General features: G+C 39.9%; 2 protein-coding genes across 7 annotated transcripts in view; both read right to left on the bottom strand.

The window, feature by feature from the left end:
- Positions 1-15,385, bottom strand: part of atg3 (autophagy related 3) — a gene marked incomplete in the record, with an annotated part of 729,311 nt that overhangs the window by 301,288 nt on the left and 412,638 nt on the right.
- The window catches only part of chd6 (chromodomain helicase DNA binding protein 6), a 116,642-nt gene that overhangs the window by 101,198 nt on the left and 59 nt on the right, over positions 1-15,385 (bottom strand). For 2 of the 6 annotated variants that reach the window (XM_053684456.1, XM_053684461.1), the window contains exon 1: positions 15,012-15,108. The gene's annotated coding sequence lies outside the window, so the exon portion shown is untranslated. Of the gene's footprint in view, positions 1-14,721; positions 14,987-15,011; positions 15,110-15,295 lie in introns of those variants that run through there. The other 4 variants (XM_053684457.1, XM_053684458.1, XM_053684462.1 and 1 more) reach the window with 4 other exon arrangements.

Raw genomic sequence — 15,385 nt, 5'->3', positions numbered from 1 at the left:
GGTCTTGCGCATCAAGCAAATTGTAGAAGTTGTTCAGCGCATCTGGATGAGAGCCATCACTGTCACAGGTGGGTGGTGTTGTCCTGTAGTCCTGAAGACCCTGCCATATGCGCCGCATGTCGCCGCTGTCTGTGAAGTGGCCTGTGGATTTTCTAGGCGTGTGCGCTCTTTGCCTCTCTGATGGCCCAGGACAGTTTGGCTCTTGCTGTTCTTAAGGCAGTCTTGTCACCTGCCCTGAAGGCGGCGTCTCGGGTCCTCAGCATTGCATGCACTTCCGCAGTCATCCACGGCTTCTGGTTGAAGCATGTGGTGATGGTCTTGGAGACAATGACGTCATCGATGCACTTGATGTAGCTGGTCATTCATGCAGTGTATTCCTCCAAGCTGGTGGAGTCGCTGTCGGTTGCAGCCTCCCTGAACATGTGCCAGTCAATGTGCTCAAAGAGCAGAGATGGTGCCTGCTGGCCAGGTTTTCACCTGCTTCAAAACCGGTTTGAAACGTCTGACGAGCGGTCTGTATGTTGGAATTAGCATAACATGAGATGTGGTCCGAGTAGCCGAGGTGGGGGGGGGGCTCCACCTGGTACGCGCCAGAGATGTTTGTGAAAACAAGATTCAACATGTTCGCCCCTCTCGTTGCAAAGTTCACATGTTGATGGAATTTAGGGAGTGCAGTTTTGAGATTCGCATGGTTAAAATCTCCAGCAATGATAAACAGTCCATTGGGCTGTGTGTTCTGCAGTTCGCTAATAGCCCCATACAGTTTACAGAGCACCTCCTTTGCATTAGCACGGGGGGGTGTATACTCCGGTTATAAGGCCATTGCTGAATTCCCGTAGTAAATAAAATGGTCTGCGTCCAACAGTCACAAACTCCACCAGCCATGAGCAGTAAGTAGAAACAAACAGAGTTCTTGCACCATTCAGTGTTGATGTAAAACACACATGCCACCACCGTGAGCCTTACCGCACAGAGCTACGTTTCTGTCAGCAGGAAGCAAGGCGAGCCCATCTAGCTGAATGGCAGCATTTTGAACTCTGTGGCCGAGCCACGTCTCTATGAAAACAAAGACGCAGCAGTCTCTAAACTCACACCGTGTTGCCTGCTTGAGTCAGATGTAGTCCAATTTATTGTCCAGAGAGCAGACCTTGGACAGCAGGATGGACAGAAGAGCCGGCTGGCTAGAGTTTGTTTTTAGCCTAGCATGGAGCCAAAAAACCCGAAAACAACAGTTGTTGACACCACCAACAACCTCTGTCATATACAGGCATGAAGGCATCACAATCTAATATCTGAAGAGAACAGGATTATAGAGGCTATAATGCAATATGCAAACCACTCACCAGCAGTAAGAATCATTGGAATTTGCAGGGAAATACAGAGATGAGCCACAAAATTTCTGGAACCAATCTCTACCAAAGTGATGGAAAGGCCAGAGTGTGGAGAAAGAAAGGATCCACTCATGATCCAAAACATACAAGAAATGTCAAGCACGGAGCAGGTAGTGCCTTGGCTTGAGCTCACTCAAGTTTTTACTAAACGTGATCACTCAGTCAGTGATTTCTGTTTATGTTGAGGAAAAATAAGGACCAAACTCTGTAGCATTATTCCCATTAATGTTACGCCACTTTGGAGCTTTATTCTGTCGTTGGAAATATTTTACAGCTTGAGGTTTTAATAATTTTGTATTGGATGTCATTTAGTAATTTAAAAATTATGAGACATTACATTTAACTACATACCTATATTGCTGGTATATACCTTGTATTTCCAATGCTTATTGTATAAAACAGAACCATTTCTCCGACACTCACATGCACACAGCAAGCAAAATTAATGCAGCGTTGGAGTGTTTCAGTTAGCAAGACAGGCAGCAGATATTTATTTTGTATTTATTTTGAATTTGTCTGGTCATAATTGAATAATACAGGGCTTGAAATACGGATAAGAAATAGTTACAAAAAAGGTGTATGACAGAGGCTGTGGGAGGGCATGCAAGAGAGCGTGTCTGTAATCTTTCAAAGAAAGTGAAAAAAGGGGGCTGACAAGAGGGGCTACAACCATTGCAAAATGGGAAGAGCAGTAAACATTGAGAGATGAGAACAGCTGCAAGCCTGGTTAGACAGGATAGGCAGCACGCTTCGAGTGACGAGGGATAGGGTGAATGCTGCAGTGGGTTAGGATGAAGTTGAGAAAGCAATGAGGCCACAATTAATTAGAAACAGAGGCTATCCATGAGGGAGACTGAGTGGAAGTGTCTATGATCCTCAGGAGAGTGAAAAAAACAATCCTCAGAAGAGACAGCATCAGAGATGCTTCAGAGGGAAAAGAGATACCTGCAGTCCTACAGACAGTGTTCATGATCCTTTGATGAGCATGTCAAGAAAGGCTGATGGAAAGGTCTGTGAGCTTTGACACAGAAATAGTTTGTGAGCTTTTAGAGACAAGAAAGGCAGCAAGCTCAGAGTGAAGAGGGTTAGGATGCACAGATCAAGGGTGTTGGGATGCACAGGTCAAGGGTTGAGGTGGACAGAGAAAGGTTATGAGGCTGCCATTATTTAGAAAAGAGGCTGGTATTGGAGAGTTGTTATTGGAAAGGGCTAGAGAGAGTCTGTAATCCTTCAGGGAGTGCATGGTTGCCTTGCCGAGTGTGCAGAGCTGGGAAGTTTTTTTTTACTGCAAACGCTCACTGATGTGCATGGGGCGCAAAGGCTAGCCCGTATGGTCCGATCCCACAAAAGAGCTACTGTAGCACAATTTGCTAAAAAAAAAGTTAATGCTGGCTATGATAGAAAGCTGTCAGAACATACAGTGCACAGCTTGCTGTGTATGGGGCTGCGTAGCTGCAGACCGGTCAGAGTGCCCATGCTGACCCCTGGCCAGCGTTGAAAGTGCCTACAATAGGCACGTGAGCATCAGAACTCGACCATGGAGCAATGGAAAAAGACGGCCTGATCTGATGAATCAGGTTTCCTTTTACATCATCATGTGGATGGCGCGTGTGCATCGCTTACCTGGTGATGAGATGGGACCAGGATGCACAATGGTAAGAATGTAATCCGGCAGAATCAACGTGATGCTCTGGACAATGTTCTGCTGGAAAACGTTGGGTCCTGGCATTCATGTGGATGTTAAGGGGATGTTACTTTGACACATACAACCTACCTAAACATTGTTGCAGACCAAGTACACCCCTTCATGGCAACAGTATGGCAATGGCAGTGGCCTTTTTCAGCTGGATAATGCACCCTACAAAAACTGTTTAGGAATGGTTTGAGAAACATGACAGAGTTCAAGTTGTTGATTTGACCGCCAAATTACCCAGATCTCAAGCCAACTGAGCATCTGTGGGACGTGCTAGTCCGAACCATGGAGGCCTCACCTCACCACATACAGGAATTTAAAAGGACCTGATGTTAACATCTTGATGCCAGATACCACAGCACACCATCAGAGGTCTTGTGGAGTCCATGCCCCAATGGGTCAGAGCTGTTTTGGTGACACAATGGGGACCTACACAATATTAGGTAGATGGATGTAAATGTTATGATGGGTGTATAGAGAAACTTTTCAGTTCTGCAAGCACTGAGACATGTATGCCTCCTTTCCACTCACTCACCAGGACACGCTGTACACTTCCTTTTTTTTTTTTTTTTTTTTTAAATTTTTTTTTTTTTTAAGTGGAATGGTGGTGCTAGCAAGCACAAAGAAACCTTTTGTACACACAAAAAAAATTGGAATCAAAAAATTTGGAAACTACAATATGCCAAAAAAAAGGAAATCGAATCAGCTTACGCATACAAAGTTATTAATAAACTGACTTAGGCCAATCCAAATAAAAATCCTATCGGATGAGCTAGCATCTATTTAAGGCGAGACATGGCAGGCAACAAAGGCATTTTTGTGCATACTGGTAAATTTTCAGATTTTGTCAACTTCACTCAAATTTTGTCATAAGTTACAATTTTTCAAACAGATTTATCTCTGCGGTCTCTCTGCAAAAACAACGAGTGTTTGGCATCATTGGAAAGTTAATTTCCTCTAGCATCATGACTACTATATATCTAAATATGGGCATTTCCTTTCTAGAGCTACCCAATAGTTAGAAACTACAGGCTGCTCTAAAACAGGAGACAGCATTTCATTGGCTAAGGAAGTTTAAAGTTCTGGCAATGTAATTCACGGAAATGAGTCACATAACGTGTTCCACTAGCTTACAACAGATACATCAATACAGTAAAAAGAGATGGGGGGGAAATGCCAAAATTCTGTGCAAAAAACATTAAAAAGTCGTTATCCACAGGTCGAATAAGTAAGGAAAGTACGTACAAAAAAGCCTCGAGAATGAGAAAAAAAGCGTTAATGCATTGAAGCGTAAAATACATGTGAAATAATGGTAGGAATACGTCCTCCATTTGCCCTCCTCTCATCACATCACTGTTTATAATATAGTACAACCCCTGGCAAAGATTATCAAGTCACCACACTTGGAAGATGCTCACCTGGCTTTTTTACTTTGTAGCAATTAAACAAAATCACAGACATGACACAAAACAACAAGGCATTAATTAAAATAATTTCACTGAACTTGTTTGAGGTATGTTTCATACAGATAGAATGTTCAGCTCTTAAACAAAAATTGTTTGGTGTCATATCTGTAATTTGTTTATTTGCAACGAAGAAAAAACATCCTGTAAGTGTGGTAATTCCATAATTTTTTCCAAGGGTTATATAATTCACAACTTCACACAAAAAAGTCACATACAGTTTATATATAGTCAATTGTGCATTACAGCTTTGGCGGAAAATGACAAATGAGTTAATGTTACGAAAAAAAAAAAAAAGAAGTGTTATTTCTAATCAGTAAATATGAAGTTCGGCAATCAATATCTTGACAGTTGTAACAAAAACAGCGGTTTTCTCAAAATTAGGATTTTGAACCAAATATCAAAAAGCTTTTACGTATATTGAAAAAGACGGTTGCTAACTGTCACGTAATGAGGGTTTAGGACGGATGCAAGTGCAGATAAGAGCGTTATTGAAGAGAGGCAGATAAATCCAAAACGTGAGACAATAGTGTGATCAAAAACAGGCAAAAGGTCAGGCGATCAGCAAACGGGCGTAAACAAGATTAAACAAGAATCAAACAACGAGGTCGAGAACAGGATCAAAACTATGAACAAAAGCTGGGTACACGGAAAACTCACGCAAATACTTTGCATACTTGCCTACTATATAAATAATAAACCGCATACTTGCCTACTATAGGCCTGTAGTGGGGAAAAATACATGTATCTCGGCTACTATATAGACGGTAAGTACGCGGTTTGGGACGCAGCCCACGGCTTCAAGCAGTCGTCCATTTGCACGTTTAGCACGACAAATAATTAACCGCACTTGAAACCTTCGTAAAAATAAATAAAAACACCCAAAACTGTATACGGTTCCATAACGAAGACGAACTGTATGTTGATACGTGAGATTCTGGAGGCGACGTAATGACGCGGGCTGTTAATCTAATTATGTTCTAAAACATGTAAAACGGGAACATGACAGGAGTATTCTAAAAGCGACTCATGTAAACACCTTAATCACGTTATTATCTTACTCAGAGTAAGGTCAATAATTAGATTACTGCTGTCCATGTAAACGTAGTCACTGAGACACGAGATGGTTTAAATGAGAAACATAATTAAGGGTGAACACAAAACAGCTGAGAATAATGATGACACATAAGGGAACAACCAGTGACAACACAGGGGTGGAAACAGGACCGAAATCATAATAAATGCACATGTAGAAAGTAAACAAAGTCAATGTCATTAAAAGAGCGCGCTGCGAGCTCCAAAGCTTGCGTGAGGGGAAATCGTGACACTAACATGTTGCTAAATGGGACTACAGACATTGTCGGGGACATAAAACATCACGCCAAACAGGAAAAAACTTTGCAGATAAACTCATTCAGGTATGCTGTGCACAATTCCAAAAAAAACAAAACAAAAAAAAAAACCTGAAGATCCATCCACAGAGTAAATCCGTATTATGGAAAATGTTTTTAAATCATGTTTGGAAAAGTTCTGGGAAGAAGAGGACTACACTGGGATTGGGTTCCCGCGGGTCCCATGAGAACCCAACGCAAATCTTGTGGGAACGGGTGGTTTTACCTTTGGCGCAGGTGGGAGGTCAAAAAAATAATATAGCGCAGGTCCCGGGATTTGGCACGTAACAAGAATGGAGTCAACAAAAGAAGTTGAGAAGAAAATTAAAGCAGCTATTTACTTCACAAAAACAAAGCAAGTCCGACATTTAGAAACAATTTTCAGTTGTAAGTGAAAGAAATGAAAAAGAATTGAACTTTGCAAGTCGCGATAAATGTGCAAAAGTATTTGTTTACAACGGGCACAAATCTGGCACCTCTGGGTTGAGGCGACATACCTGCTCCGTTCTCTAGGGTGCATCCTTCCGTTTCAGCGCCAAAGCCCGTCAATGCTGAAATGGCCGAATATCTCAGCAACTGACTCTCGGACAACCCAGGTCCAGACAGTGTGCTTGAATGGTGGAAGTTTAACAGAGAGCGCTTTCCTGCGCATTTCATTTTGAGTATCCCTGCATCTAGTGCACCGTCAGAGAGGACATTTAGTGTGTGGATGTTGGAAGAGAGACGCACAAGCCTGGGACCGCAGTCGAACAGTAACATTCTCTTCCTCCATAGCAATCTGGAGTAGGTTAGGCCAAGGGAATCATAATTTCATTCATTCATTCATTAAGTAGCCCATGTTTAATGTTTTATACTATTATTTATTTTATTTTTGCTATATGTTAATTAGCTACATAAACACCTGATATTTGAGATTTTTATTTCCTATTTATTTTACTTTTTATTTTATTTGTTTTATATTTAATTTGTTTCATATTTATTTAGGCTATTTTATAAGTGATTCAATTAAATATCGTGCCTTGTTGGGTTAACAGAGTTTAACTATTAGGCTATTGTAGGTGTGTGTTGTTATGCATACATTTAAATAAGTTTTTAGGCTCTGCTAGTTGTGATGTTTTAAAAGTTGACCGAGTTTTATAAGGCTAATAAAAAATTGTCCCAATGAGTTTGTCCTGTGTGGTGCTTTACTTGTGATTTTTACTTATGGTCAGTTTAATTAAACTCAACGTTTTATGTCTGTTATTCTGAACTTTTAGCATAGCCCTAATGTTTGTGTAAAATTTTCACAGTTTCTACAAGCTGTGACAGAATGTTTGCGGGTGCGGGCGTGAGTGGAACACACACGTTGCGGGAACGGGCGGTAATGGTCAGAAATTCAGCGGGAGCAGGATTAAAAATCAGTCCCGCGCAGGGCTCCAGTGGGAAGCTTGTTGATGGTGACGAAGTCGAGCGACCGTGGTGTAGTTCGTTTATAGCGTACGGTTAGCTGTTTATTTCTGGCGATTGTATTTAGGCTTCAAACTTCATAAAAGTGGTGTTCATTTGTGAAAATGATCTTGATGGACAGAACGTGTTAGTATTGTGAACTTTTGTTGGTCACAGAGTTTATTTGTTGCAATAATCCAAAAGTCTGTGAAAATCCTACTGGGTTTTTGTCGAGGGAACCGGTGTGATAACTTCCGGGTTTCGGTACAAAATGACGTCGTCCCTGCATCACTGTATTGGGTGATGTGTCTGCGTCTCTGCTCCTGTAAACACTGTTATTGACTTTTCTGCATTCGCTTGAATTGTTTTCATTTGGATGCATATTTTCATTTGGTTGATGGGATTTTTATTTTTACTTCTCCTATATTTTGGGTACAATTTTATTTATATTTTGCTTCCACAAGATGATGCACTTTAAAGATCAGTCTAATTTGATGCAAAGATTTAAACATTAGCAGGAATGTAGCACAGCATGGAGGTGAAAGCAGCGGTCTGTTTATTTAAATGTGAAAGTGCAATAAAAATATGTTGTCCCTAAAAATCAATGAGTAATCGTGATCTCAATATTGAACAAAATAATCGTGATTATCAATTTGGCCATAATCGTGCAGTCCTAGTACAGTGGGGCTTGAATGTTTGAACCCTTTAGAATGTTTTTATATATCTGCATAAATGACCTAAAACAATCAGATTTTCACACAACACCTAAAAGTGAGACAAAACAAATGAGAAAAATATTATACTTGGTCATTTATTTATTGAGGAAAATGACCCAATATTACTAGTTTACTATATTAACAGTTTGTGAAGTTACAAAGGAACCCAGGGTAACTTCTAAGCTTCTAAAGGCCTCTCTCACATTGGCTCATGTAAATGAGTCCACCATCAGGAGAACACTGAACAACAATGGTGGGCATGGCAGGGTTGCCAGGAGAATGCCACTGCTCTCCAAAAAGAGTTTGCAAAAGGTCACGTGGACAAGCCAGAAGACTATTGGAAAAATGCTTTGTGGACAGATGAAAGCAAAATAGAAATTTTTGGTTTAAATGAGAAGCGTTATGTTTGGAGAAAGGAAATTCCAACATAAGAACCTTATCCCATCTGTGAAACATGGTGGTCGTAGTATCATGGTTTGGGCCTGTTTTTCTGCATCTGGGCCAGGGCAGCTTACTATTATTGATGGAACATCAAATTCTGAAGTATTCCAGCGAATTCTAAAGGAAAATGTCAGGACATCTGTCCATGAACTGAATCGCAAAGGAAAGTGGGTCATGCAGCAAGAGAAGGTCCACAAGCACACAAGTCGTTCTACTAAAGAATGGTTAAAGAATAAATTTAATGTTTTAGAAAGTCAAGGTCCAGACTTTAATTGAAATAAAGTTGTGGAAGGACCTGAAGCAGGCAGTTAACGTGAGGAAGCCCACCAACATCCCAGAGTTTTAGTCATAGTAAATTTGACTAAAATTAATAAATAAGACATGACAAAATACTATTTAAAGGATATTTTTGTCAGAATACAAAAACATTGTGAAAATGAACACTGGAACTGGCCTGGTTAAATCTTTTGATTTTATAATATTATGCACTTTAGGTTAAGAATAAACTCACTTGGGTTAACAGCCAGGTTTGTTGTTTGCAATAAACAATATAATATGGCGCAGTTTGGTTTGCAGTTATTCATTGCGCCCTCTTGTGGACTGTTGATTTAAAAATAAGGTGTTCACTAGTATTTTCCCCTAACTGAAATAGTGTCTTTAGAATACGAATATAATTTGACTTTTGGAAATATTTAAGTGAAAATTATAATTATATCAGTGACATAAAATGGTCTTAAAATGACACTATGGTTTATCACAATAATTTATCGTTCAACAAAAGTAGTTATCTTGACAGGCCTAGATATGCATTAAGTCTTTCCTCATTCTTCATTTAATTACACAATCATTAATGGTTCAAGCATAAAGTGCTGAAACACTATTGTTTTTGTAAGGATTATTATTATTATTATTATTATTATTATTATTATTATTATGCCCTAGAACTGATCATGCACACCAAACCGCAAGTCTGGAGATCTGAAATTGAGGGTTGGTAGTTGTCCATCAATCTACAACAGCACGTATAACTTTTCAACCGTTTGTCACAGATTCGAGTGTCTGTAAAGTTGGCTCAAAAGTATATCTCCAATTTCATTTTTGAGAACTTACTTTTGCAAACTAGTCCTTGACCATTTCTCTGATTTGAACCAAACCAGTGCAGAAAGATTCTCTGGAGTCCCATTATCAATAATTATCAAAAAAAATATGGTGACGTGAAAACTGAAAAGGGAATGACCACTTTAACTTATATGGCTATAACTCTTGAATGGAATGAGATATTTTCACCAAACTTGACAACTTATGTATGGGCTCAATCTGGAGACACACGTAAATAATTAATGAGCATGACCAGTTGGTGGTGCTATATCAGGAAAAAAAAAAAACATGAAATTGGCTCAAACTATGGAACCACTGGTCCAATGGACTTGTCATGTTTCTCAAAAAAAATGTCCACCATCAGTCAGTTAATTTTCAGCAGCTATTAGAGAAAGTTAACAAAAGGCTGATCAGAATGAAACTTAGTGGACCTGCTTGACTCTTGGAGGTCTGGGAGAAATGTGAAACTATTCAATCACTGGGGGACACTATCAAGTTTTCATGCACATGAATGTTTTTATATACTGAAGGGTTTCACACAAACACGTGTAATTTATACCATTTGATGGAGCTCCTTATTCTGAACAACTTTGCCTCAACAAACATTGGAGTCAGTCAAATTGTATGTTAAATATTTACGATTACGTTAAAAAAAAAAAAAAAAAAAAAAAAAAAAAAAAAAAAAAAAAAAAAACAACCATACTTCTGCCAACCAGTCCTAAGTATTTCGCTCAACCAAAATAAAACTAGTACAGGACAATTGTTTGGACACCTTAGGCCCGCCAAAACAAGTTTAACTTTTGATTCATCACCATGATGGCAGGCAAAAATGTTTGAAGAGGCTGTGGCCACTTTTACTGAAATGGCAAAAGTGAGTGGCAAAAGTAAGTGAACCTTTACTTTCAGTATCTGGTGGGACCCCCCTTGTGCAGAAATAACTGCAACTAAACATTTACAGTAACTGTTGATCAGTCCAGAACAGCTTCAACTCTGGGATGTTGGTGGGTTTCCTCACATGAACTGCTTGCTTCAGGTCCTTCCACAAAATGTATTTTGGATTAAGGTCAGGACTTTGACTTGGCCTTTCCAAACCATTAACTTTATTCTTCTTTAACCATTCTTTGGTAGACGACTTGCATGCTTAGGGTTGTTGTCCTGCTGCATGCCCCACTTTCTCTTAAGAATCAGTTCACAGACAGATGTCCTGACCATTTTCCTTTAGAATTTGCTGGTATACTTCGGAATTCATTGATCCATCAGTGATGGCAAGTCATACTGGCCTTGATGCAGCAAAAAAGGCTCAAACCATGATACTACCACCACCATTATCCACAGATGGGATGAGATTTGTATGGTGGAATGCAGTGTTTTCCTTTTCCCAAACATATCCCTTCTCATTTAAACCAAAAACTCTATTTTGGTCTCATCTATCCACAAAACATTTTTCCAATAGCCTTTTGGCTTGTCCACATGATCTTCCGATATATCGAACACTTTAAAGTGTTCAAAAACTTTCAAGCACCACTGTAACTCTTGAATGGAATGAGATTTTCACCTAACTTATGTATGGGCTCAAGCTGAGGTCACATGAACAAAATGGCAGAGCTTGGACACATAACAGGACAAAATATGAAATTGGCACTAAATATGGTATCATTGGTATAATCGACTTGAAATCTTGCACGAACAGTCTTTGTCCAAGGTCCAATCAATGTCTAAAGACAGCTGTGAATCTTGAAAAACATAGCCATCATCGGCCAATCAATTTTCAGCAGCTATTAGACAAGGTCAATGAAGGCCGATCAGAACAAAACTTGGTGGGTCTGTTTTACCCGCTTCCTCCTGAGGTTTGGGTAAAATGGAATAATAAAATTCACAAGGAGATGCAATCACGTTGTATTTGATTAAATTATTGTATATTATGTGCACACAGTATTCAGATCATTTGTTAGATCTCCTCATTCAGAACAATTTTGCCTAATGAACCACTGGTGTCATTTTTCATTAAATATATGAGGGTTTTTTTGTTTTTAGATAAATACTTTTGTGAACTAGTCCTAGGTTTTTTTTATTCAAAAACCAACAACAAAACCAGTACAGCTCTCTGGACTCTCCAAGTCAATTATTTTATATTATATATATATATATATATATATATATATATATATATATATATACACACACACAATCATACATACATGCACACACAAACAGTATCTCACAAAAGTGAGTACACCCCTCGCATTTTTGTAAATAGTTGATTATATCTTTTCATGTGACAACACTGAAGAAATGACACTTTGCTACAATGTACAGTAGTGTGTGTACAGCTTGTGTAACAGTGTAAATTTGCTGTCCCCTCAAAATAACGCAACACACAGCCATTAATGTCTAAACCGCTGGCAACAAAAGTGAGTACACCCCTAAGTGAAAATGTCCAAATTGGGCCGAAAGTGTCAATACCTTGTGTCCACTCCTGCATGACGACATCACGGAGCTGGTGGATGTTAGAGACCTTGTGCTCCTCCACCTTCCATTTGAGGATGCCCCACAGATGCTCAATAGGGTTTAGATCTGGAGACATGCTTGGCCAGTCCATCACCTTCACCCTCAGCTTCTTTAGCAAGGCAGTGGTCGTCTTGGAGGTGTGTTTGGGGTCTTTATCATGCTGGAATACATGCTGGGATCATGCTCTGCTTCAGTATGTCACAGTGCAGGCTGGCATTCATGGTTCCCTCAATGAACTGTAGCTCCCCAGTGCCGGCAGCACTCATGCAGCCCCAGACCATGACACTAACACCACCATGCTTGACTGTAGGCAAGACACACTCGTCTTTGTACTCCTCACCTGGTTGCTGCCACACACGCTTGACACCATCTGAACCAAATAAGTTTATCTTGGTCTCATCAGACCACAGTACATGGTTCCAGTAATCCATGTCTTTAGTCTGCTTGTCTTCAGCTAACTGTTTGCGGGCTTTCTGGTGCATCATCTTTAGAAGAGGCTTCCTTCTGGGACGACAGCCATGCAGACCAATTTGATGCAGTGTGCGACGTATGGTCTGAGCACTGACAGGCTGACCCCCCCACCCCTTCAACCTCTGCAGCAATGATGGCAGCACTCATACGTCTATTTCCCAAAGACAACCTCTGGATATGACGCTGAGCACGTGCACTTAACTTCTTCGGTGGACCATGGCGAGGCCTCTTCTGAGTGGAACCTGTCCTGTTAAACCGCTGTATGGTCTTGGCCACCGTGCTGCAGCTCAGTGTCAGGGTCTTGGCAATCTTCTTATAGCCTAGGCCATCTTTATGTAGAGCAACAATTCTTTTTTTCAGATCCTCAGAGAGTTCTTTGCCATGAGGTACCATGTTGAACTTCCAGTGACCAGTATGAGGGAGTGTGAGAGCGATGACACCAAATTTAACACACCTACTCCCCATTCACACCTGAGACCTTGTAACACTAACAAGTCACATGACACCGGGGAGGGAAAATGGCTGATTGGGCTCAATTTGGACATTTTCACTTAGGGGTGTACTCACTTTTGTTACCAGCGGTTTAGACATTAATGGCTGTGTGTTGAGTTATTTTGAGGGGACAGCAAATTTACACTGTTACACAAGCTGTACACTCACTACTTTACATTGTAGCAAAGTGTCATTTCTTCAGTGTTGTCACATGAAAAGATATAATCAAATATTTACACAAATGTGAGGGGTGTACTCACTTTTGTGAGATACTGTGTGTGTAATATATATATATATATATATATATATATATATATATATATATATATATATATATATATATATATATAAAAATAATATATATATATATATACACAATATTATGTCAGTAGTTGACTAAGGTCAGCAGCTCCTAAAGATTTATTTATATAGGATGTATTTATTGTTCTGTTCTGTGTATTTATTGTCTTGCACTCATCTCACACTGCTGTCCATGTGCAGTTTATGCAGTCCTGTAAACTTTTCTGTGTTGCACCATCGTCCTGAAGAAATATTTCGTTCCAATGTATACAAGTTACATATAGAGGAATTACAATAAAAATCCACTTGACGTAATATCTTTTTACGCATGTCCTTAAAGGTCCTAAAGCGCTTGAATGGTGATAATTGCTGTTTCCGGCTAAATTTTCATTTTATATTTGTTAAAAACCAACATGCTGACAGTGCATTATGGGTAATCCACACATTCCCTCTGCCACCAAGACTGCACCATATAATCCCTCGAAATTAATGGCTATAAAGGAATCCTGTTACCAGGCATTTTGTTTTCAGGCACAGCACATTAACTAGAAATAAATTCTAGTGTTTAGAACAGTGTGTAATACATATTTAAAGTACAAACTGAAGTTTTAAAACTTCCGTTTACCATGTACACCATATATAACTGTTCAGATCAACTCGAACAACACAGTGGCATGATTTGCCTAAAAGTGAAGGTCATGAATAATGACAACATTGTTACACTAATGAGGCTTGAACAAACCACTTACTCTTTAAAAACCTACACATAAAGACTAATTAACTCACAGAAAAGAACACACAATACTTTGTCATTTTGTTTGTAATTTCAAACCTAAAACCAGACAGCCTAGTCTAACTATACTGTAAATACAATATGTGCTTACATCAGAAAATATAATCTTATTAACAGTGTACACCCCGAGAAGCCTGTGTGGTCCTGGCAGGTGCCAAGCTGAAGGAACCTACCTCGATCAATTCAGCTGCACTGCATGGATGCAGACTACATAAGGCACAATTGTAAGTAACTACAGTGTAATTAAATGTACTTTCCTGAGTTTTTTCTTTTGTTATCTCCAATTTACTTGATTCACAGTACTTTTAAAACCGGGTTTCAGATGCATTACTGTTTGCTGTAAATAATAATAATAAATCGCTGGTACGGCCATCAGAAACGCCGCGTGTCACATACATTAGCGACGTTAGCCTATGCTGCTAAATCTAATATCACTGCGACGGCACCGAAAAATATCCATGTACATATCGCAGACGTTCCACGTGTGAAGCGACACTGAAACTCCACTAGCCTCTCTCTTTCAGCAGGACCTCACCTACCTGAGCTTCAGCCACCGGTTCCGAACACCATACCGCTTTTCCGCCCCCGCGTTTATTTCCAAGGACGCAAAAAACGCCATGACAGTTTAGAAAAATGCATCAAATATTAGAGGGGTGGGATGAAAACAACTCAGTACAATCTCTTAATCGTTATTAAAGCACAAGACCTCAGCACTTCATTCATGAGGGATGCAGGAGTTAGAGCCGGGGCCCAGTAACGCTCTATTACTGCAACACAATTTCATATGGCACAAATTCAGGGAGGGTGGGAATTTAAAAGACCTACTTACCTAAAATGGCTACTGCATCACCCAAAACACAAACAGCTATTATTTGGTGAAGTTTAGCGCTGGTCGCCTGAACCAACAACCTAACTTTGTTTGGGCCCGTATTATTTCGTTACCCATTGGCTGAAGCTTAGCGCAGCCTGGCGCGCGCTTCTTTCTATTGGATGCCGAGCTGTCAAGCAAGGCCCGTCGCTCTATGTTTGTATGAGAGCAAAATATTGCAAGAGACCATTGTGCACTGTTAGCTACTTGTGTGGATGCTGAGCGTTGTATTTTATTTTAAATACCTTACATATGTCAGAAGCAAGTGAAACGCCTTTGTGCCGCCAGCTGCTTTTCACGCTGTTTGGATTCGCTGTTTTTTCACGTCTGTCCCG

This window comes from Ictalurus punctatus, chromosome 12 (assembly GCF_001660625.3).
Source record: "Ictalurus punctatus breed USDA103 chromosome 12, Coco_2.0, whole genome shotgun sequence".
In the NCBI taxonomy this organism is placed as follows: Eukaryota; Metazoa; Chordata; class Actinopteri; order Siluriformes; family Ictaluridae; genus Ictalurus; species Ictalurus punctatus.
The sequence above is the reverse complement of the archived record's forward strand: the minus strand, read 5'-3'. Positions and strand labels throughout refer to the sequence as shown.